Source organism: Bos javanicus, chromosome 13 (genome assembly GCF_032452875.1).
Source record: "Bos javanicus breed banteng chromosome 13, ARS-OSU_banteng_1.0, whole genome shotgun sequence".
NCBI lineage: Eukaryota > Metazoa > Chordata > Mammalia > Artiodactyla > Bovidae > Bos > Bos javanicus.
In genome coordinates, this window is record NC_083880.1 from 19,158,740 (window position 1) to 19,184,468 (window position 25,729).

Sequence of the window (25,729 nt, forward strand, 5' to 3'; positions counted from 1 at the left end):
TCCCATGTGCTGAAATTGAGTACAGCCAAAAAAAAAATGAATTAAAATGTATTAAAAAGCAGAGATATTACTTTGCCAACAAAGGTCCATCTAGTCAAAGCGATGGTTTTTCCAGTAGTCATGTATGGATGTGAGAGCTGAACTATAAAGAAAGGTGAATGCCAAAGAATTGGTGCTTTTGAACTGTGGTGTTGGAGAAGACTCTTGAGAATCCCTTGGACTCTGAGGAGATCAAACCAGTCAATCCTAAAGGAAATCAGTCCTAAATATTTATTGAAAGGACTGATGCTGAAGCTGAAACTCCATTACTTTGGCCACCTGATGCAAAGAACTGACTCCTTAGAAAAGCCCCTGATTCTGGGAAAAAGTAAAGTCAGGAGGAGAAGGGGATGACAGAGGATGAGATGGTTGGATGGCATCACCAACTCGATGGACATGAGTCTGAGCAAGTTCTGAAAGTTGGTGATGGACGGGGAAGCCTGGTGTGCTGCAATCCATGGGATTGCAAAGAGTCGGACACAACTGAGCGACCAAAAAAAATGAATAAATATAATTTTTTTAAAAAGCTCATATAACATTAAAAGCACAGATCCTTAGCCTCTCCTACCAAAGATCCTGACTTCATAGGAGTAGGACCTAGAAAGTTGTAGCTTCAAAGGACATTCCTGTGGACTTTGATACTTGAAGAAATAATGACTTAATAAGTTAGGCCTGTTAGAGATATACTTCAAAAATTCCTTTGTGGTCAAGCATATACATTTTAAAATTCCAAGTTAGTGATTCCCTAATGGTGGGCTTCTAGGCAAAAAATTGCTCTCACATACACACATGCACAGGGACTCACTTACTGGTGCAAAGATAATGTTTTGAAGTGATGAAGGGCTTTCCTACCTGTCACCACACCATGTGAATAGTGATTCCACTTACATATAATTTTGGAAAGAGCAATGTCAGATGAAAATCAAGCACCCTAAAAGTAATCAGAACGATTTAATTTCAGGTAATGTAAAGCAGAATATAAAGAACCCAAGTCAAGAGCATCTTTCCCAGACCATGCTCTCCTGGCCATCAGAAAAATATCTGGATTGGATGACCAGACAGAATAAAGAGTTTTCAAAACTATCTGCATTAGATCCAGAAAAAATAAAGCCGGGGCAAGAATCTTCAATAGACTGCATCAGTGGCTCCCACTTACTCTTGGAAGAGCTTCCTCTAGGCTTAACAGAGATCCAGGATCTATCTAACATGACCTATCTAAGGATCTTGGGTGTGGGTGGATCTTGAAATACAACAGCCTTGGGGTCATTGGGACATTCCTGGGTGGACCACATTGAGGATGATCTCGCTCAAACTTTTTGGGCCATGTCATCTATCAGAACAGAAAGAAAACCTTCTGGCGCTTTTCCAAAGGGTGAAATATGACATGAGAACAGTATTACAGTGCCCAGAGACTTTACCAAGAGTTGGGACCTCAGAGGTAGAGTCGCCAGAGCTGGTTGGAGTCCAGGGCAGACTTCACGGAACCAGGTAAGAGACATTTTTCAGAACTGAGCAATTTTTGGAAAGAGACTCAAAGGCTTAAGGAGTCTAAGGAGACTATTTGAGAGATATGAATATACTTAGACTGGATTAGGATTTACAGATGAGGGATGGAACGAATTATCTCTGAATTCCTTTTTCATAGAGAAAGTGATTTGCTGAGATATTTCTTATGCACAATCACTCAGAGTAGTATGTCGTCGGGGAGGAACCAGCCAGCTGGTTGAATGATTGTAATAAGCATTCAAGTTTTATCTTTGTGGAAGTATAACTGTATTAATTAGCATCCAGATGGATTTACTAGTATTTGCTGGTCTGTGAATACCTGTGCTCTGGTGACTTGAATATGTTTAAATGCCTATAGGAAAGTATTTGATCGATTTCAAGAATTTTGCATTTTATGTATATAATACATATATTAATAAAGCCCAGTAAACTTAAAAGAATCTCTTTGCTGTAGGATATTTTTGAGATATGAATCAGCTGTCCTCCAATCTCTCTTTCCTTTTTGTGGGAAAAATATCAGAATTTTTTAAATTAAAGTATAGTTGATGTACAATATTATATAAGTTACAGGTGTACAATATAGTGATTCACAATTTTTTAAGTTTACACTCCACTCCCACTACTACTACTACTACTACTACTACTACTACTACTACTACGTCGCTGCCATCGTGTCCGACTCTGTGCGACCCCAGAGACGGCAGCCTACCAGGCTCCCCCGCCCCTGGGATTCTCCAGGCAAGAACACTGGAGTGGGTTGCCATTTCCTTCTCCAATGCATGAAAGTGAAAAGTGAAAGGGAAGTCGCTCAGTCGTGTCTGACTCTTAGCGACCCCATGGACTGCAGCCCACCAGGCTCCTCCATCCATGGGATTTTCCAGGCGAGAGTACTGGAGTGGGTTGCCATTGCCTTCTCCAACACTCCACTAATAGCTATTATAAAATATTGGCAATATTTCCTGTGCCTCAATGTTTCCTTTTTTATTTTTTTCCTGTTTCCCATTCAAGATCTGGACTGGTCTGTAACTCTTGACTCTTAAAGGGGAAATGAGAATAGCAAACAGAAAAAAAGAAAGGTCTTCCTGGATCATTTTTCCTTTTAATGGAAAAGGCAAGGACTCAACCTCGACAAAACTAGGGAGAAGAAAACCTCATGAGTGAAAACAAGGTTCCCACTTGATCCTCCTCCCTCGGCCCCTGCACCAGGATGGAAGTGGAGTAGGGGAAGATGGAGCCAGAGGATGGAGACCATGCAAAGAGATTGGAGAGAACCGGGGTGCAGGTCGCCCTCCCTCCCCAGGGGGAGGCTGAGCCAGCATCCCGCCCAGCTGCTCAGCTGGTGAGGACTGTCTGGGTCCTCATCAACACCTTCCGGTCTGATTAACTGTGGGCGGGGAGCTCCCCTGAAAATATCCTTGAAAATGTTCAAGAGAAAGCTATGGACGGGACCTCCCTGGTGGCCCAGTGTTTAAGACCTCACCTTCCGATGCAGGGGGTGCAGGTTCTATCCCTGGTTGGGGAGATAAGATCCCATGTACCTCGAGGCCAAAAAACCGAAACATCAAACAGAAGCCATAATGTAACAGATTCCATAAAGACTTAAAAAATGGTCCACATAAAAATATTTAAAATAAAAAAAGATGTGGGACTCTGAACACCCAGCAGTATAGTGGAGAGGAAAAGGACACGCCTCTCTTGGTATGCAGGTGGACGCAGGAACCACCTGGAGCCAGGACAATGTGATATACACCCCTTTACGTAGCACACCAGTGGCTCTTTGATTCTCCTTTTCAGGGTGCCATTTTTCTATCAATACATTGGTAACAGAGGTGAGGGAGGGTCTAGTGGTTCCTTAACAGGTGAAAGTAATCCATTTGATAAAATGCAGATGTAATCAAGTGCTTTCCTGGAGAAGATTGTATGGGGGCCTCCAGGATGTCTCCCAAGCACAGAGGGCAATGGCGTTTACAGTCAGACCCCCTGCGTCCCTCCAGCCCTCTGGCTCTCCGCATCTCTATACACCCTCCACTGAAGGCACATTGGATCAGCCAGGCTCCCCAAGAACTCATGTGTCTTCACTCTTCCATGCCTTTGCTTGTGACTTTCCTTTTCCAGGAACGCTGGTCCATCCTCACTCTCAGCCCCACCCAAGTACATCATGCAACACCCGATATCAATATTTACAAAACTCAGCCCTTCTTCAGAGCCCAGCGAAACCTTGCTTTGTAAATCAACCTCTCCTTGCCTCCATCCACCAGTCCCACCTCAAGGAAGACTCATGCCAGGGAGTGTCACCATACCTGGGTCTCAACACATCTTTATGAATTGGGAACCCTTCCTTCTCCCGGTACAGTTGTGCTGCCTGAAAGCAGACACTGTGTCCTTCTCATTCTGGCCTGGAATGTGGCACAGAGGTTTGCATAGACTAGTCACTTCACGTTTGCTGAGTTTAACAGAAATGATAGGGAAATAATTCTCTGTTGATTACCCACTGATGTGGAGGTCTTCCCAGTGGTAAAGAACCCGCCTGCCAATGCAGGAGACATAAGAGACCTGGGTTCCATCCCTGGACCAGAAAGATCCTCTGGAGGAGGAAATGGCAACCCACTCCAGCATCCTTGCCTGGAGAATCCCATGGACAGAGGAGCCTGGCAGGCTACGGTCCATAGGGTCACAAAGAGTCAGACACAACTGAAGGGACTAAGCATGCACGCACACACACATGCAGGGATGTGGACACACTCTACATACCAGATACTGTATTCTTTCCCATGGTTCAGGAGTCCTTTAATTAACAATTCCAGGATGAATCCTATAAGGATCAGTCTTTTTAGTGATGCTTGAGAATCTATCACAGTTTGTGTTTGGAGACCAAATATTTCAACACCATTTATAGAGTGTCTTCTATGTGTTGTTCACGATTACCCCCTTTCTCTATTTCCACTGAGACAAGGGAAGGCTGGAGTAGAGAAGGGAATGGGGAAAGTTTAGCTCCTTTCAGTCCCTCACGCTGCCATTCCCACCCGGCTCCCAGTGCCCCACGTATTCCAAGGTGAGAGGAGGTTTGGGATGCTCTCCAGGGAAAGAGGGGAGACACCACAGCGCAGAAATCTGTGACTGCTGGCAAAGCTGTGCCCAGAGTGAGCTGGTGCCTTTGTACTCCCAAAAGGAAGGTCACCTGAGGCTGGAGGGGAGATTGATGCTGTGCAGAGTGGGACGTGGGCAGAGAGAAAGACGTGAGCTCTTCCATCCCGTGCTTGGCACACGGCCCCGGCAAGTGACAGGCCTTCCAGGTCTTTCGCTTAAAACCCGGATGAGTCATCTTTGGCGGGAGAAAAGCTTGGCGGCGGGGAGAATTTTGGCAAACTCCCACGCTCCTTTGCCACAGATGGAAGTCATATTTCCATATGTAGAGGACAGTCAGGACGGGGAACAAGGCTGAAGCGCCCAGTCCCGACGTCTACGTGTCCACCTTCAAACGCTCTGTTCCAGGACATAGTTGGCCCCCAGCTCCACACTGTGTGGGAAGTCATTCCCCCTGGATACCGTCCTCATCCTTAAAGAGCCTATGTAACCGATGCAGCGGAAACAGCTGACGTATGCCAAGCCATTAATCAGCCATGACAGTGAATCAAGTCAAGTGCCAAAATAAATAGCTTTCCCTTTGGCTTGCAGGATACAGGTATCCCCCACTTTTTGAAAGTTCCCTTTCCACCACTTTGCTTTGATGAAAAACTTACATGAGCCTCTGTTTTCACCAGTCAAAAGAAATCTAAAGAGGATTTTCACTTTTATGGTAAAAAAGGTCATTTCTTCTTCACTGTATGCCATCTCCACTTACGAACGGCTTTGCAAGGAGCTCTCTTTGCGGACAGTAGGGGAAGCCTGTACCCTGAACTGCAGGGCTGGCCCGAAGATGTGCAGAGCCCTGGGGAGTCCTTGATTCCTTAGTGACAGCTAATGTCCTACCGGCCCTGCAGCCATGCCTGCCCTCTAGGGCCACATGGCTGGACACGATCCTGGAGCAATGCCCAGTGGATAGAAGCCATGAGAGAGGGAAGTGGGGAGAAGGTGTCCATGGCCAAGTCTGCAGCTTAGCAACCACATGCCTCATGGGGGCGGAACCTCTCTGGGGACACTGCTTGTGCTTATACCACTGATGTGACAGGATGGACTGCAAAGGGGAAATAGTTGTGAAATATTTTGGTAATGTTTCTCACTCTGCCATGATGCACTCAAACTCCAAGGTCAATCACCTGTGTCTCTTGGAGGTCTGCAGGTGGATGGGTTCCTACAGTCATAAGACAGGCAGAGCGTCCTTGGCTCGCGTGTTCCTGGTTATGTAACCCCACTGACTGATTATTCAGGATTCATTCTCACCTCTCTTCCATCTGTCTTGATCTTCACACTCTTTTCATCAAATTGCCTCCCTCTTCTCCTTTGTTACTCTAGCTTTCCTAACACCATTTTCCTTCCTACTGCTTTCTAAATTTTTCCAGAACCTGATACTTACACTTGAGAATAGAGAATGAGAAGAAAAGAGATGTATTTTCAGTCTATGTAGATGGGTCCCCTAAGCAAGTTTGAGACGATCAGTGGAGCAAAGCCATGTGGACATTGTTCTTGATTCTAAACCCTAGGGTCGTACTCAGGGGTGATGCTCTGGGATGACAGAGGGAACCTTAGTTCATGGACCAGGTATTTGTAAGCCGAATAGGGAAGTTTTCCCTTTCTGACCTTTTTTTATTCTTCTCTCTATCAGAGGCCAGTGCAGTTCCCAGGGCAGGAGCAGCTGCTCCCAGGTACCGTGCCAGCGCCTGAGAATTCATTCCCAGTGGGAAGCTCTGGGTGGCGTTCACAGCCTTGTTACCTCCCTTGATCCCTGATGACTAACCCCCACAGTGGGGCAGTCCCGCTGCAGGAGTCAGAGCACAGATTGCGTTGACTGACTCATGTCTACACGGAGGCCACCAGAGTGTTAGAGTTGAGTAAATCCCAGGAACTCAGAACCAAGTTGGAGAAGGAAATGGCAACCCACTCCAGTATTCTTGCCTGGGGAATCCCAGGGACAGAGGAGCCTGGTAGGCTGCCGTCTATGGGGTCACACAGAGTCGGACACGACTGAAGCAACTTAGCAGCAGCAGCAGAACCAAGTATGAACTGCCTTCATGCTAGTTCTGTCCCTGTAAGTCCTAGGACGTGAAGGCGTGATGTGTCAAGTGGCTCCTTTCTGACAGTGACATTGAAGGACAGAGGATGGATCCCGTGGGGGAAGGCCACCGTGCTCATCGACACAGCAACTGAACAGGTTTTTGCTTCGAGTAGATTACTGGTATTTAGAGAACAGTAGATGTTGGCACCAGATTTAATTCCTGAGCTCATTTACTCACTGATTCTGTAAATACCTCCTGAGGGTCTACCACCAAGGAGGTGTCATGCTATGTGTGGAACTGAGCACACTCAGCAGTGAGTCAGAAACACTGACAGGTAAACAGAGACAGAAGCCAGGACTGGATGGAGGGGGAGAATGTCTGAGCCGTGGAGGCTTATGCTAATGGCCTCAGAGCGATGGCCAAGTGGGTAGGAACTCAGGTTTAATGGCACAGATCAGCTACACTTTATCTACTGCTTATTATGTACCATCCAACTCTTATAACTAGACCACGAGGTAGATATTATCCTCTTTATTTTGAAGATTAAGCCGCTGAAGCTTAGAAAGGATAACCTGGCCAAGACTTTGATGGAAGTAGGGTTTGCATCCGGGTGTCCTGAATCCAGAGCTTCAAACTACAATCCTCACAACACTCCTGAGAGTGGTTAGGTAGGTGTCAGTGATATATGACATCTATCTATCTATTTATGGATTGATCAATCGACCATGTGATGGGCTCTGCATGGCCAGAGAAGGAAGGCTGGAAAATGGCATTAAGAGTCTCTTCCCCTCATGGCAGGACCCAGCCAGCCCCAGAAAGGAAGGAAATTTGCAAGAAGTTGACAGGGTGCTAGGATACGGGCTTGAAGACCAGTGGTCACTGGTGGCTCTCAGTTTCTCCACAGAGCACAGGGAGCCATCCTCTCTTAGTTAAAGGTCAGAAATGCCCAGGACAGCTCAGGTCTCATTCAGTGAGCACCCCGATCCACATCCCCATTAGAAGAAGCGCTTGATGTCTGGGAGGAAGAGCATCTCCCAGAAGAAACGGTGGAGGAGGAAGTGGGCAACCACCTTGGAGGTGCCTTTATGGACCTGGGGTGGCCCCGGAGGACTGGATTCGAGTTTTCTGATTCGTCATCCAGGGCACTGCCCAAGTTTCTCCTTTGCTTCTGTTGTCTGGCTCTGTTGATTGTTATTTCCGTGTTGGGAACACAGCTGATGTTGGCTGCTTTTGAACCGTCACATTCCACATTAGCAAGGACACACAAGTGTCAGGTCACGATCCGTCTCAGTCTTGCGAACCAGTTAGCGCTGTAAACAGGCAGAACCATTAACACGGCGACTTACTTTTCTAACATAATCGTCCTCCGGCGGCCTGAGCTTTACTGATTGATATTTGACCTAATAAAGCTGACCTGGATAAGCTTCCTGGTCTCCAAGGACATGCTTCTCCCTGTGAAGAGTAAAACAAAAAAAAATTTTTTTTGTTAAAGTCAGTTTAACGTCTTTACGGGAATACGCTTTACAACCTCCTTGCTGGGTCTGAAGCATCTGAGCACCTTCTGTGGAAACAGCCCACAGCCTAAGGACCCGCTCCATCCATCCACTGGATACAGTCACGGCCAAGGGCTGTCCGCCCTGCTCCTGTCTCCCCCAGCCGATCCCCGTCTATGGAATGGAAAGATTCAGTGGGTTGATTCAAGCGTCCAGGAGGCGAACAAGGAAAGCAAACAATAAAACGGCAGAAGAAAGGAAGCTAGCAAACAATAAAAAACGGCAGGAAGGGTCCCAGCCCATCTGTAAGCCATTAGAAGGCTGCTTACCATTTTCCAGGATATTTTTTTCCGGGGTTGTTTGCAGCTTCTGTGCTTGTTAGGAAGAGCCCTTTTGGGAACAAGGACAGTAGGACTGAGTAAAGGAACCCCTCAGAGGCATGACAGTCCTAGGAAGTTTCTTTGAAGGGGCTTGCTGGTGTTGTTAGTAAAATGACAGATAAGAACAACCCACTCTTAATGTCTATGTGCACTTAAACCGACTTCCATAAAACTGATTTTCTAAAGACACAGTGTGTTTAAAATTAAAAACAGAGCTTGCTGATGAATGAGTGAAATACATTTATTTTTTTCCCGTGAAGCTCTCTCATTCTTGTCCTGTTGATAGGCCCAAAGTGCTAAATACACATTTTAGTGAATGGTATGGGAAAAATGTCTTTTAAAATGGTTTCTCATGTGGAGGGTACTTATATTTTGACTTGTAGATCCCATAATTCCTGGTCTGGAAGAAGGGAATTTAATAGGCTAGCTGGGAATAGTTCTGAGAATTTTATCCAAGTCCCTTAACTATTATCGAATTCAACTGGAATAATTAAGAAATATTGGATGAAAGAAATTGGATCTAGGAAGTTAAAATAATGTTTTCTAATTTTTTAAAATGGACATATATGATTTCCATTCTGAAAAAAGTTAAATTTGGGGAAAAGATTAACAAGCGAATTGCTCTTAAGAGGGATGTGAAGAAAGGATTTTATATTCCTGTTTAAAATGTATGTTTCCATTTAAATGTATTTTAAGATATGTCTTCTGGGAGAAAAAGGGATGTGTATGGTAATTTCAGAAATCAAAAGATTTGGGATTACTTTTGAATCCTGCCAAATGTGATTCAGGGAGCGTGTGTGTGTATCTGTGTGTTTGTGTGCCTATGTGTGTCTTCCAGTGTCTCTGTGTACATGTGTGTCTGAATGTTTGTGTCCCTGTGTACATGTCTGTGTAGCTGTGTCTATGTATGTTTGAATGTTTGTGTGTCTGTGTATCTGTATGTGTCTGTTTCAGTGTGTGTGTGGGTGTATGTTTCTTCCCAGTGAATTCCAGGCTGAGCTGCTTGCTGGGGGAAGAGCGCGTCCATGGGCTGCAGCAGGAGGGCTGCAGGCTCTGGGCTCTGACATCCTTTCCAGACGGTGGCACATTCTTCTACAGCAGCGTGTGTTTCTCCTCGCCGGGGGTGAGTCCCTCAGCCACTGGGGACCACCGGCTCCTTGCCTGTGAAATGGGAAACCCCAGGATGGTTGGAGTAATAACACAGGGAAAGGCGTACACATGTTAGGTCGTAAAGAGTTTTCAGTGAGCGCTGCTGTTACTCAGATCACGACTGTTCCCATGAGTCAGGACCTCATCTGGGTAGGGGTCTCTGCTGACCCTCATCTGGGTGGCAGTTCTCAGCCAGGAGGCTTCCTCCTCCCCCACCAGGGTCCAGCCAGCAGCCACTTCCCTGGGCATGTGGAGATTCCGGAGGGATGGCATCGCGTTTGGTTTTCATCTTCACTTTTTCCATCCAACTCCGTGTGAGTGGGAACAGCTTCTCCTCCCGCCACCTGTCAGGGAACCGCCTTTGCCAGAGAAGAGGGTCTGCTTCCCGTTCCCCGGCGAGCCGCCCGGCAGCTGCTTCTCATTCTCCTCACCTGTGGGGCTTGAGGCCAGACTCTGTGAGGACCCACAGGGCTGGGCCAGCAGAGACAGAAGAAGAACATCTGGTCGTGGGGGTGTCCGCCGCCTGAGCATCAGGCTCTGTCTCCCCCGTGTGCTGGTGCTCGGGTCCCAGAGGATCTCGGGGCCTGCTCCCAGCATGTGGACCCTTGGTCTGTTTCTCTAGCACCATCCCTGCCCTGTGCTGCCATTGAGGATGCTCTTTGCTTGGACTCTGGGTTTCTTGCCTTGCCCTGACTTTCTGAGCTGCCCTCTTGAACACTGTTGGCTCATGGGGCCTCAGAGCATATCACTGTCTAGTCCCCCTTTCTCCTTTCTGTGCTCTTTCCCCAGCCCTTTCCCCCATCAGAGACATCAAGTTTAAGCGAATCAGTGAGAGATGACAAGGATCATGTGAAGAGAGAGCTTTGCAACCGTGCAGACCCGAGTTTGAATTCTAGCTTAGCCGCTTTCTTGTCCTGGGCACTGGGGGAGCTCCTCAACCTCCATGAGCCCTGTTTCTTTCACAGGTAAAGTCACAACAACCGTAGCATTGTCACCAGGGTCACAGGTATCCTTTGCATGTGGTGAGCACTACAACCGTGCCTCTCTATCAGGGGACTGGCTCAATCATTGATGAAATCTCGTTTGTTGTTTTTCAGTCGCTAAGTTGTGTCTGACTCTTTGTGACCCCATGGACTGAAGCACATCAGGCTTCCCTGTCCTTCACCATCTCTTGGAGTTTGCTCACATTCATGTCCGTTGAGTCGGTGATGCCATCCAACCATCTCATCTTCTGTTGTCACCTTTAATGCAGACCCGAATCTGCAATGAAAAGAGCACTGTGATTTGTCCATATTAAGTCAAAATTTGTACCATAGCCATTTGCTGTCTGGATGGAAATGCCACGATTCCCTATGTGTCCCATTCGGTGAAAGATTCTGTGTCCTGTGTCTACAAAGCCAGCCTGAGGCTATGACCCAGGAGTCTGGGTTGCGTGGCATCGTGGCATCTGTGTGGTGACCACAGGCAAGCATGGACAGGCCTCGTGGGTGTTTGCCACGAGCCACGGAGCCCAGCAGAAGCAGATGAATGGTGAGGCCAAGCCTCAGGAAGGGGTTGGCCAAGCTTGGCCTCTCCTTTTCTCCTGAGTTCTTTCTTTAAAGTTGTATCTTGTTTCCTATAACTTCCTTACGGGTTGTAAATAGGCCAATGGATCTCGAGTGAACACTTTATACATTTAGATTGCTTCTATAAGAGAGGTTGAGTGAATATGGATGTTTATAAAAATCTCCATTACTTTAGGAGGCATTCAGAAAGAAGACCAAAAACTTCAACTTTCTTTCTTTCTTTTTCTTTTTATTGGGCTATAATTGCTTTACAATATTGTGTTAGTTTCTGTTGTACAACAAGTGAAGCAGCTATATGCATACATATATCCCCTCCTTCCTGAGCTTCCCTCCCTCTCCCCCATCCCACGCCTCTGTCATCACAGAACACCCAGCAGAGTTCCCTGTGCTGTATAGCAGCTTCCTACTCGTTACCTACTAATACTTACAAATCATAGTGTGTATATATCAGCGCTACTGTCTCAGTTCGTCTCACCCTCTCCTTCTTCCTCTGTGTCTACAAGTCCACTCTCTGTATCTGTGTCTCTATTCCTACCCTGCAAATAGGTTCATCAGCACTATTTTTCTAGATCAGAATTTCCAGCTTCTGGAACTAATAGTCTCCCATCACCTGCTAGCCATTTCCACAAATCACAACAGAGTTTCATTAGAGTCACAGGATCCCAGGTTCGTGCTGAGCTATTCCAACTCCCTCATTCACAGCAGACCTCGCATCCTTCTTTATGCAGTATATGGATAGTTTGCAGCCCCTTTTCTCTGCCTCTGTGTGCCCAGAAAGTGGGCTTAGATGATCTCCTCTAGCTGATTAGAAGGAACCCCATTCAGTCAAGCATTTAATATTGAGTTATCACCCAAGCCTGACTCTGAGAAACAGATATTGATCCTACCCCTGAACGTGGCCCAGGAAGAAATAGTAGTATTTTCTGTTCGGAGAAGAGTGGGCAGTGCTCTCCAGTCCCTTGTGCTGCGGTGGCATAGAAGTGGCCTCGTCATTAAGCTCCAGGCTGTACCCCTGGTGAGCCTACCACCCAGTCCTAAGAAATGAAAGATGACATCTTGGAACATACTTTTCATGATAATCTCTTTCAAAATTAACACAGATAAAGGTCTCCAAAAGCTATCAGGGCAACTTATGACAGAGATGAATGTAAGCAATACCCTGCTAAGTATATCCATTAATCACTATTTTTGGAATTTTTCAACAAGCAAATTTTTTTCTTTTATTTTTTAGTTTTAGTTTGCCTTCCGACAGAGCTATTCAGTCAACTATTTGAGTGAGACTTGATGCTTTTAAGATTTTCTTCCCCATGGAATTGGCCTAGAGTGTTCAAGGAATTCAACCTACTGTAGCTGTACAGTCTAAAATGGGGGTCCCCATCTCCAGGATCTAACGCCTGATGATCTGAGGTGCAGCTGATGTAATAATAATAGAAGTACGTGTAATGCAGTTGAATCATCCTGAAACCATCCCTCTTCAACCTCGATCTATGGACAGATTATCGTCCATAAAATGGGTCCATGGGGCCAAAAAGGTTGGGGACTGCTGTTCTAGAAAACTCTGTGTTGGTATGAGTTTGGTGTCCTACCAGAATCATGAAAAGGCATTCACTCGGCAGCCAGCTGTGTGCAGTGGTGTCTAGGACACAGCCACATAGGAAGCAGAGGAATATTTGCTCTCTGGGAATGTGCGCTTGGTTTTACCACTTTTGAAAATCCAGCAGAAGGTGAGGCTTGTCCCCCACTGGGGAGTAGACTGCAGTAAGATTAGTGTTGCCAGATCATGAAGTGCTGGAATACTCTGTTTCTATTTCGCTCCACTTGTGTTCTTGTCAAGCTATGTAGATGCGCTATATTTTGGCTCAGAACATGAGGAAGTAAAATGTGTGTATGTAAAAATGTGTGTGTGTGTGTGTGTGTGCGTGCATGCACATGCATGCTTGTACAGGGACCTGCAGGAACATATAAACATATACTAGCTGTGATGTGCTTACTGATTCTGGGCTCTGGAAAGGTAGAAGGTAATGGCCATTCTTCTACACTACTTTTGGAGATCTTAGTCAATGCGTGGCAGGATGAGGACTCTGGAAAGCAGGTCCGAGTCTGAGAGGTTCCCTCGTTGCAATGGGCTCGAATTGTCCTCGAGCTCTCACATTCTGTCCTCTCTTGGCAGCATAATCCCTCACTGCCCCTTTACACTTTGGGCTATAGTTGCCCTGGGTTCAGCTCCTGACCTCGGGGAAGCCTCCCTGAAGCTCGTAGCTGGCCCAGAGCTCTGCCTCCACAGGCCGAACCACTCACCATCCTCTGGGTGTTGGTGCCTGAGAGTGATTGTCAGGGCTGTCTACTGGCCAGCCTAACGGTTGTGTCCTTTTAAAAAATGTTCAATTGGAGGATAATTGCTTTACAACGTCGTGTTGCTTCTGCCATACAACCACATGCTTTAGCTACAGGTATACGTACGTCCCCTCCCTCTCGAGTCCCACCCCTCCAGGCTGTCACAGAGCCCCAGGCTGAGCTCCCTGTGTTATCCGCAATTTCCCATTAGCCATCTATTTTCCATATGCTAAAGTACATGTTTCAGTGCTACTCTCTCAATTTGTTCCTTCCCCCTGCTGTGTCCACAAATCTGTTCTTTATGTCTGTGTCTCTACTCCTGCCCTGCAAATAGGCTCATCAGTACCATTTTTCTAGACTATATATATATATGTATGCATTCATATACAATATTCGTTTTCTCTTTCTGACTTACTTCACTGACGAATGGCCATGTCTTAAACTCAGAAAACTCTAGGCTCTAGACCATGTCCTCACTTCATCCCGACATTCACAGAAAGGCTGTAATACATAGTGTTGCCTATTTGACTATCGTGATGCGATGAGACATCTTTCTCTCCTGCCCTGGTTGTGCTCCCTTTTGTACTACAGTTAAGCTTGTTTTTATGGAGTATCTTTTGCTATGAAAACTTCCTGAGTGGCATGTCCCATTATTTAGGGTCTTGATTTCTTGGAGTATCACTCCAGGCTGAGTGATAGTCCATCTTTCAGGTCCCCTGAGCCTCTCAAATCCCTAGTTTCATCATTTACATCCCATCATGTAAATACTTTGGCTATGAGGAAGAACTAAGCAATACAAGGAGAGTGATGGACTGCCAGGGGCAACCCAAATGACTTATCATATCCCTGATGGACACGTATGCAAAAATCCTCAGCAAAATATTAGCAAACGGAATTCAATAATATGTTACAAGGATTATACACCATGATCAAGTGGGATTTATTTAAGGGATACAAGGGTGTTGAACAACACCCACAAATCAAGGTGATGTACCACATTAACAATATGAAGGATAAAATCATACATTTATCTCAAGAGATGCAGAAAAACCACTCAACAAAATTCAACATTCTTTCATGATAAAAATGCTCAACAAACAGTATTGAAGTAACATACCTCAATGCAATAATGGCCATATATAACAAGTTCCACAGCTAATATCATATTTAAAAAATCTTTTCTTCTAGGATCAGGACAATACAAGGATGCCCAATATCATCATTTTCCTTCAGCATAGTCCTGAAAGTTGTAGCCAGAACAATCAGGCAAGAAAAAGAAAGGGAAAAAACATCTAAATTGGAAAGGAAAGAAAAAAATAAAATTTCTGTATTTGCAGATGACATTATATTATATAGCTGCTGCTGCTGCTGCTAAGTCGCTTCAGTCGTGTCCGACTCTGTGCAACCCCATAGACGGCAGCCCACGAGGCTCCCCTACCCCTGGGATTCTCCAGGCAAGAACACTGGAGTGGGTTGCCATTTCCTTCTCCAATGCATGAAAGTGAAAAGTGAAAGTGAAGATGCTCAGTCGTATCCGACTCTTATCGACCCCATGGACTGCAGCCTACCAGGCTCCTCCATCCATGGGATTTTCCAGGCAAGAGTACTGGAGTGGGTTGCCATTGCCTTCTCTGATATTATATAGATAAACCCCCAAATATTCCATCAAAAACTGTTAGAACTAATGAACAAATTCAGTCACATTTCAGGATACAAGATAACATACAAGATAGGATTTTTTGTTGTTGAGTCGATAAGTTGTGTCTGATTCTTTGCGACTCCATGGACTGGGGTCCATGGGATTTCCCAGGCAAGAACACTTCTCCAGGGGATCTGCCTGACCCAGGGATCAAACCTGTGTCTCCTGCAGAGACATACAGAAACTGTGTGTCTCTAGTGCATTGTGTTGTATGGATGGATCATGTTATCTAAGGCATCGATCTCCTCTGTTAAAATCCAAACATGCTATCTGAAAGAAAGCCTGCCAGAGAGGGCATCAGCAAAGTTGGACTTCCACCCTTTCTAGCTAAGTGACCTTTGTGTGGAAGCACAGAATACTAATCACGGAAGGCGTCTTGAAGACATGAAGTGATTCTCCACCCCCAGTGTGTGAAAAAATCCTCCTAAAGCCTCCTCCATGTTTCCAGTGACATGGGTGGGTCCCAAAGTGAGCAACATTATGCACTGGCATCTCCTCTTTCTCGAGTCCAGGGCAGTTTTCTGGTGTGGTGCATGTAATCACCACCTCGTCCCTCTTCCAGCTGAATCACCCTTTGTCCTTATGCTGGACTGTCCATCCCCAGTGAGTTTATTTCTGTTAAATGGAAGCCACTGGGGCATTCAGGAGCTGAGCAGAGGTCACAGGTGCCCTAGGAAGCCTGGAGCGGAGAGCACCTGTGTTCACATTAACTGTGGGCGAGCCACGTCATATTTTCATTTCTTTTCATTTAAAATCAACCAGAGCTTCTAAATCTTTTCCTGTTGAATAGTTAAGTCACTCCTCCCCTCCTTCCTATAGGGGAGTGGATTTGTGACCCTGAGGGCAGGATTTAAAATTTATCTCAGATACCTTTATCTTCCTTAATATGGAACAAGTGGCAGACTTTGTTTGGAATCAGTTTTCTCACCAAAATGATAATAATGTTGCCTGTTCTGTCCACCCACCTCCCTGCTGTGTGAATAAAGAGGTGATGTACCTGATGGATGCAGGGTGCCTGCCTCAGTGCCAGCTCCAAGCCATTGGTGGCAGTTCCTTGAAGGGCTGTAGAGAGATGATTTCTGAGGATCTACCTGGAAAGAGACCTGTGGTTGATTTGTGATGTCAGTCATGGTGTCTATGTGTGTTCATGTGCATGCGTGTGTTACATTGTTCTTGACACAGACTTGCCATACTTATACTACACCCATGCAGGAAATATTATCATTTTAATTCGTTAACACTGAACACATACTAATCATCTAACTTGCATTAGAAGGCAGGTGCATTTTGATGAGAAAAGAGTGTAGCTCATTACTCGGAGAACTTTTGGCACTGCAGGGGAGATGTTGTGGAGGGCACGAGGCAAAGGAACACCATGGTCCAATTCATGTACCCCTCAAATTTGATTTGAAGACAGTCCTGGGCCAGTAATATCAGTCAATGGAGGTTCTATGGATTGCCCTTGCAAAGACTTGAGAGCAGGGGTTGCAAGCTCTACTGCCCGAAGGGGAGGCATTGTTACATCAGTGAGGCAGCGGACCAGCGAGGGCTGGGCAGTGGGGTGAAGTGAGGTGTACATGCTCCATCCAAAGGGGGCAGGTTGGCTCCCACTTTAGTCGTTTTCTCTCGGAAATGAATATGGGCTCGCTGTTGCCAGAATACTCTACTTTTAGAGAAGCTGAAAATCTGGCATTTTACCTAAAATGTTCCATTGAAAAATGTTGACTCAATTAAAAAAATAACTGTGGATTCAACAAAGCACATCTGTGGGCCAGATTCAGCTTCTAACTGCCAATTTGGGACCTCTGTTCTAGATGCCACTAGAAAAGAAAAAAAATTAACTCTTATTAACAAATGCTTACACGTGTGCAATGGAATCTCATTAATTCGGGCCAACAGACAATTACTACCCACCCAAAGCTCCTGGGTTAACAGACATGGATTTGGCCTAGAGGAATCTTGGATTGCAGCAGAGGCTGATAATTCCAAGACACAAATGATTATAATTAAGAAAAAAAAACAACAGTGAGTGTCACAACAGAAGTACAGTAGAAATGCTCTGAGGAATTTTTGAGGGGCTAGGAAGGGACATGCTGATGGAGAGGAGTTGATGGTGGACATGACATTGGAGACGATCCTCATGGAATGGAAGGATTTCCAGAGAGGAAACAAGGTGAGAAACGTGGGTTTAATTTGTTGGAAGGTAGCCTGGAGCCGGTGAAAGGTGAACAGTGTCATTTGCTTAGGATTTAGAGGGCAGGCAGAGAAACAGTAAACCAGAAAGGTGGGCTATGAAGTGTCAAGTTTTGGAGGGCTCTGAAGGCCTATAGGAGAGCCTTGTACTTAATTCATCAGACAGCAGGGAGACATGAAAACTTCTAAGCAGCAGAAATTTGAGTGGAGCTGGACCTTCCATCAAAATGAACAGCCTGCTGAAGAGACAGAATATTAAGATGGCCAATGAAAGATCTGTTGGTAAAGAGGAAGAGTGGCCTAAACCAGAATGGTGGGTGTGTAATGGAAGGCAGGAAAGGAGTGAGCAAAACTTTAGGCATGAGTCATCCTTGACTTCTCCATCTGCTCATCCCAAATTCAACCAATCACTGACTCCTCTAGATGTTACCTCAATGTCTGAAAAGACCAACCACGTCTCTCTGTCTCCAAAGCAATTGCCCTGGTCTAGGTCATTCCACCTTCTCCTAACTGCTCTCCTTGGGCACGTCTTGACCATCTTTCATTAATTATCTACACTACAGTTTCATATCATCGTATCATTTTACTCCTCTATCTTGCATGTGTGTGTGCTCAGTAGCTTCAGTTGGGTCTGACTGTTTGTGACCTAATGGACTGTAGCCCACGAGGCTCCTCTCTCCATGGGCTTCTCCAGGCAAAGATACTGCAGTGGGTTGCTGTGTCCTCCTCCAGGGGATCTTCCCAATACAGGGATGGAACCCGTATCCCCTGTGTCTCCTCTTTTGCAGGTGGATTCTTTACCACTGAGCCACCTGGGAAGTCCCTATTCCTGTATCTTAGGCCACGTCAGTGGGCTTTGCCATCACCCAGAAGATAAAGTCCAAACTTCTGAATACAGCTCACAAATCCTGGCTGATCTTAGCACTGCTCACACTTGTTTTTCTGGTTTCCCCTTCCCTCCCTCCCTGCCTCCCTTCCTTCCTTCCACCTCTACACCCTTGAACTCCAGTCCAGCTTAAAATTGCTCCCCTAACAACATGCTCTTTCTCACCTCCTCTCTTTCATATGACCAGTTCCTCCTGACTAGAGAATTTGTTGTTGTTGTTTTTCAGTTGCTAAGTCATGTCCGACTCTTTGTGACCCCAAGGACTGCAGCACTCCAGGCCTCCTCCCTGTCCCGCACCATCTCCTGGAGTTTGCCCAAGTTCATGCCCATAGACTCAGTGATGCTATCCAACCACCTCATCCTCTGCTGTCCTCTTCTCCTTTTGCGTTCAAACTTTCCCAGCATCAGGGTCTTTTCCATTGAGTCAGCTCTTCACATCAGATGACCAAAGTATTGGAGCATCAGTCCTTCCAAAGAGTATTCATGACTACAGAGTATCCCTTGACAGAGCTATCACATCTCGCCAGATGCTACTAAGCCCTCAGATTTCAGCCAGGATCTCTTCCTTTGGGGAGATGCTCTTCCTTTGGGAACCACTCCTGAAGCCAGGAGAGTCTGCAGCTCTTCTCTGTCATGTGACTGCCGAGTCATGACTGCTTGTATAATTCTGCCTGCCTCTCCTGAATTGTAACCTAGTTTATATGTTTTTCTTGACTCTAGTGGGGAGTACATTGCCTGAAATATAATAGCCCCTTAGTAAATATTTATTGAATTGGCTGTGAATGAGCTGTTATTAATAGATGTGGCAGAGAAAGGATAGATGGTGACTTGAATAGCCAATTCAATAAGATGATTTGGATGTTTTCCACTTTGCAAGATTTTCAAAAGGTTGTGGGTCTTGGGGAAATAGATCAGTGACTGAAGCCTGAGTTTGCCACTAATTAGCTGGAGTGAAATCCATTTCAGTGATCCAGGCACAGCATCACAGATTATACATATATATTTATTATAATTTGATTTAGAGCACCAAATGAAACTTATCAAAATGAATAAGGATGTATAATTAAATAATCAATTTGAATCAAATAGATGTACTTGAAGTGCAGGGGGGAAAAAGAGAGAGAGAGAAAAAAGGAAGTTTTTGCTCATTTTCCCTGAGTCTTATATGTCAGACTCTATTAGTTTTTCAACAAACATCTTTTTTTTCTTATACTGTTATACCATGCAAAGATAAACCTTACTATAACATTTGATTGCAAATTAATGAATAAGAACCACAGACTATTAAAGCTCAGAAGGAATTTAAAGATCATCTAAGTTAAATGCCTGACTGGGTTGTTGAATAATGAAGTTTTGGCTCTCCAACAAAATACTTTACCTACATACATTTAATTGACAGATTTATTGATTATTTACTATACAAGCTATTGTGTTAAATGAAGTTGGGGAGAGTTATAAAAATATATGACCTTATCACATTATCTCATTTCCAATGGCTTCTGTGTCAATTAGTTCACCTTCTACTCTGACAGCATGATAAGTTTGCATAAACAGACAACTAACTCTACCAGTTAGGGCAAGTACCCAGTGAATGTTCAAGATAAGAGCTTGTGGAGAGGAAGAGAGATACAGGAACTTTGGGCTGGGCTGGTCAGGAAAAGGCCTGAAAATACGAGACATCATTGTAAGGATGTCAATCCCAGTATTGACCCTTCTTATTTTTTTAAATTAATTTTTATTGGAGTGTAGTTGCTTTAGAATATTGTGTTAGTTTCTGCTACACAGCAAAGTGAATTAGCTGTGCATATACATGTATCCCCTCTGTTTTGGATTTCCTTCCCATTTAGGTCACCACTGAGCACAGTCCATTCTTCTTTTCCTTGTCTGTTTTCCCTGAACATCAATGAGACAATCCCATGTTCCCAGGAGGGGCTGGAGTCACGCTGAGGGAGAATTCAGATGTGACATTGTGAGTCCAGGGGAAGGGCTTGACGAACGAGATGGTTCAATGTGAACAGTGAAATTCCCCAGGCTGAATCCTTTGTGGAAAGCTTCACTCTGTGAAGGTGTGTGAGCAGCAATCATTAGGATGCTGAGACAGTAAATCGTTCTTCTGTTTATAATAGAACTGGGAGAGCTTAATTACATTTCTCATTTTCCTTATTACCCAGGTTTTTGCTTTTTTTAAAGTTGATTATTTGGATCATCTGACATGTCAGCATCATCTCTTTGGCTGTTGACCTTTTCTCTCCTACTTTCTCCTCTTCAAAGAGAGCTAGAAATATGTTCTCAAGGAAAATGGTTTGCAGCATATCCATCAAATCATAGTTTCCATTTATAAGTGTATGTGTCTGTTACAGACATAGAAAACAAACTTAGGGAGAAAGTAACCAAAAAAGAGAGGCAGAGAGAGGAGGGATAAATTAGGCATATTAATAAGGCAGGAGGAGAAGGGGACAGCAGAGAATGAGATGGTTGGATGGCATTACCGACTCAGTGGACATGAGTCTGAGCAAGCTCTGGGAGTTGGTGGTGGACAGGGAAACGTGGCATGCTGCAGTCCATGGGGTCGCAAAGAGTCAGACTGACTTAGCAACTGAACTGAAACTGATGGGATTAACAGATACAAACTAGTATATATAAACAACAAGGACCTACTGCATGGCATGGAACATTATGTTCAACATCTTGTAATGACTTATTATGGAAAACAGTCTGCAAAAGATACACAACTAAATCACTTTGCTGTACACCTGAAACTAACACAATATTCTAAATCAACTATACTTCAATAATAATATAAAAATGATAGAGGTGTCCGTATCTAGACTTTTCTGTCAGTGTGGATCTCTGAGACTTTGTCCTAAAGGGCCTGTGGAGAGACACGGATGGACCTAGACACTGTTATCCAGAGTGAAGTCAGTCAGAAAGAGAAAAACAAACACTGTATATTAACATATATATGTGGACTCTAAAAACTGGTATAGAAGATCTTATCTGCAGAAACAGCTACACAGACGTAGAGGACAAACATATGGATACTGAGGGGGAACAGGGATAGGAAGATCAAATTCATCTTACTCCTTACAGATTGATATTGAGATTGACACATATATACTCTTGATGCTATATATAAAAGAGATATCTAATAAGAACCTTTGTATAGCACAGTGCTCTGTGGTGACCTAAATGAAAAGGAAATCCAAAAAAGAGGGGATATATGTAAACAGATAGATGATTCATTTTTCTGTATGGCAGAAACTAACACACCATTGTAAAGCAACTCTGCTCTAATATAAATTAATAGTAGAAAAACGAAGGTCTGTGGAATTTGGAAGCCCAGCCTGAGAGTGGTAACATTAAATGGCCCAGAATTACGAGATGTAATTGTGTTGGTTGCGATCTTCATTGTAGAAGCTATGAAAAACATCAGGGAGTTTATTTGTAGGGCTGAAGAGGGGGTGATCCTTCAGAGAAACTGAGATTTGAAATACTGACTTTCTCAAAGACATAATTGACACCTCTCTCATGCTCAGCTGTCAAATCTCAATCCTGAGTCCTTACAGCCTCTACTTGTTTTCTAACCTTGCCATTGGTGAGTTGTCCCTTACATTTTTAAGAATGGCCTTCTTCCTGCAAGTGTTTATTGCGGAAATGCTTAGCATCAGGATCCAGTCCAACTTTCTGAATGATTGGTCGGCCAATCATTAAAAAAGATGGTCCCTTTCTATCTTCTCACTTTTCAAACAGAGTTGAGGCTTATGTTTGGCACACACAACAGCCTGGCTAGAAGGCAGGATCTAAACATATTTATAAAACAGGGCTGAATTCTGAACTGGTGGTGATGCTTACCTATCAGCTCTTTGATGCTGAAGCTGTTGAAATAATTTGTTTTCCAGGAGCTGAGTCACCAAATTCCTATTTAGAGGTGGTAGTTTATCTTTAATTCATAATGGTGCAAAACTTAAACTGGGAAAAATCTTAGTTACTTGAGAATGTGGTGTTTATTCACAAGTATCCACTGACATGTTGAATAGCAATTTTACTTCCCACTGAGAACACAGATCAGAAAAGAAAGAGCCATGTGTCTTAAGTCTGTTTTACCCTGCAAAGCAGCAGTGCAATTCATTGATGGAGCAGGGAGGCTGTGTTAGGTTTTGGGGTTGGGGAGGGACCCCCTGAGGTGAGAGTTTTGTTGACTGTTAAGAATAGCCATAAGAGAGTCTTTCTTTGGGGCTCCTCGGACCTTTTAAGATTATTCATTTTGTTCTCCCCTTTAGGGTTGTTTATGATTGTCCTATTAGATTTTATTTGGGAGATACCACGCTCTATTCTTAAAACCGTCATACTTCCGGCCCTGATTTCCCAGTTTTCTTTCCTCTGATCTCCTTGACAACATCCAATGAAATAGGATCATTGCCTTGTCCAGGATTCTTGGCTGACACGATGCTATCATAACCTCATGTCTTCCTTGCACAGGGTCACACATAGTGGGTAAAATTAGCTAGAGAGTTTGCCCTTTGGATTGCTTTTCCAAAAGTACTGATGGGGTTTGGTGAAGTCTTGGTACTGGGTCCCCATGTGACCTGAGATGTTTGCTCGTGAAGCCTCCCTGACCGTGTTTATCATTTCTCCCTCTCCAAAGACAATGAGCCCATATGGGGTTTGACCCTGCCACCCTGACAACATTAGCATTGTTTTTGAAACAAGTCAGCTAACCCCGTCACAGCTTTCGTGACTTTGTTATGCCAGCTCAACCGCCCCAGAGAGGAAATCATTTCCGCTCAATTGCTTGTGAATTGCAACTTCTCTGTCCAGTAAAAGGGCCCCGGTGTCTATTGGGGTCACTGACCTGCCTCCTAGGTCATCCGTAAATGACAACTTTCAGTCTTGGCTTTGCACCTGGTGTCCAGGGGCTGGACTGATAAGAGTTAGGAAGTTTTCTGAAAGGTATCACTTCATCTACTTTTTGATCGAACAATATATTCGTTATTAGGATCAAATTCCTCTTTTCTTACAGATGGAGTTTATGCCTTTTTATTTGATTCATCCGAGAATGCTTCTGGGTCTTCATATCAAGATCCAGTATGTGTGTGTCTTGTTATATTTGGTGGAATTTAATTCCTTGGTGTAATCATCTTTCTTAACCAGGCCATTCATACAAGCTCGTTAAGAAAATCATATTTTACAGTTCTCTTGGGAAGGAGTAAAGCATTTTGAATGCTTGTTTTGAGAGAGCAAGCTGTATGTTTACCCATCCTATCCTCTGGAAAGTTTTCTACACAAGACACTAACGATCTATTTCAGAATGGAAGCCAAGGAGATGGGGGAGAACAAGGGCAGACAACAGGGGCGTGGGAGGGGACTTGGTCCTTTCAGAATTTCCTGTGTGATTTACAAACTGCTAAGGAGCGGGAACAGTCTCTGGTTCAATGTCACGGTGAGAAGGGCCTGCCTGATCCTTAAGAGGACTGCACACGTAGTTCAGCTCATTTAAAATGCTCTGCTCTGGCACCCATAAAATATGGCTTGAGGAGAGGACAGTTTTAATGCAGAGACTTGCTTGCCTCTCAAGGACACTAAGTGGCTTCTACTTGGCTGCAGTTAGAAGCCACTTCTGCAGGAAACCCCGGGCCACTCCGAACTTGGGTCTCTCAGTCCCCTGCCTTTTCGGAAGGGTCCCTGGGCTCAGCGATGCATCACTCCTGCCACATTATAGATGATCCTGGCACTTCAGCCGAGCCCAGCTGATCTTTCCAGCTGGCCACTTTCTCTTGATCTCTCCCACCGATCAGAATGGCAGCAGTGTTCCATTTATCATACACTGTTCTCTGCTGTCCCTTAGAAATACTCACGCACTCGCCCCGTGAATATTGATAAGATACATTTGGAATGAGATAAGAACGTGGTAAAGGAAGCTTTCCCATGTGATAAGGAACTTTAGAATTTGTGGTAAAATGTGATAAAAAGTCCAACGCTGTTCTTGGGAAGAGCTGTCTGGGGTGTGCCCTGAGCTCGGGGTGTGGGGAACCCCCAGGGGGAGGCTTACTCTTTGAATCTGCTCTTTCAAATATCTGGGGGCCTTTCATTTGTGTTTCTAAGGGAAAAGCTCTTTGAAGGTCATGTTTGAATTAAAAGCTGTGTTTATTATCTGTTTTTCCATGTTATCTGTATGACAATTGCATATCAAGTTCGGAAGCTCAGGATCTCCTGAAGGTAGCTATTTTCTAATTCCACTTTTATCCTACCCTCTGGTATAGTATTTGTCTGCGCGTGTTTGCATCTGCTGGGGCTGATAAGGTAGAAGTGGCTACCTGACTAACATTATTATAGTTCTCTCCTCCTTCCTCTCCTAGCTGGTTGGAAATGATGGTCACCTCTGGACGCTGGTCACCTGCTCAGAGATAACGGGGCAGCCGACTGCAGGACCCCCCATCACCTTGCGGTATTGGTGGCTCTGCCTATACCGGCCAGGGGGACATGCTAGTCACTGAGCAAGGAAGGGGAAGGTCCGCATAGGACTGAAACGGATGGGGTGAGTGCTGGTTTTATAACCCAAAGCCAAGAGCTCTCTGCCTGTTCAGATTCCAGAGCAGGCATTTCATCTCTCATTTGAGAACATTGCCACGTGGACCTTAGTGCTGCAGTGGTCACTCCCGGGGTTGAGGGCAGCATGCTCGAACTGACCTTGTTATAGACATATTTTCTCAGTCTACCTCACCTTTTTAATTTAGGAGAGAATCCTATTAATAAACAACAGCCAGTCTTTATTTTAAGCCTACCACTTGCCAAGCATTTGAGCTTACTTGACTCTTGAAAACCACCAATGGAGGAGATTCTGGTAAATCCACCATTTTTCAGACGTGCAGACGCTTGCTTAAAAAGATGAAGTGACCTGCCCAAGGTTGCATAGATGTGAGAGGAGAGAGGAGCTGAAGGCATGAAATCCTTGCACTTTTCTCAGTAGAGTATCTCGCTTGGTGCCCACCGCACCTGAAAGATACAACGTCACTTCCAAGTGCAGCCTTCCACTGGACCAACGATACCTAGGTTTCCCCACCGCCCCACTCCGTTTATGTAACACTGTAAATTTAAGTTGTACAAGTTGATTTGATACACTTTTATATTACAAAATGGTTACCACTCTAGCTTAGCTAACACCCACATCGCATCTCATGATTATCATTTCTTTTTGTGGTGGGAACATTTAAGATCTACTGTCTTAGACTTCACTTTCACTTTTCACTTTCATGCGTTGGAGAAGGAAATGGGAACCCACTCCAGTGTTCTTGCCTGGAGAATCCCAGGGACGGGGAGCCTGGTGGGCTGCCG

At 44.8% G+C, this 25,729-nt stretch overlaps 1 long non-coding RNA gene across 1 annotated transcript in view; it reads left to right on the forward strand.

Annotated features, from left to right (window-relative positions):
• Positions 1–16,647: 16,647 nt before the first annotated feature.
• Positions 16,648–25,729, forward strand: part of LOC133259016 (uncharacterized) — a 39,102-nt gene continuing 30,020 nt past the window's right edge. The window contains exons 1-2 of the long non-coding RNA XR_009740231.1: positions 16,648–17,491; positions 24,754–24,932. This is a non-coding gene — a long non-coding RNA (uncharacterized LOC133259016). The remainder of the gene's footprint in view (positions 17,492–24,753; positions 24,933–25,729) is intronic.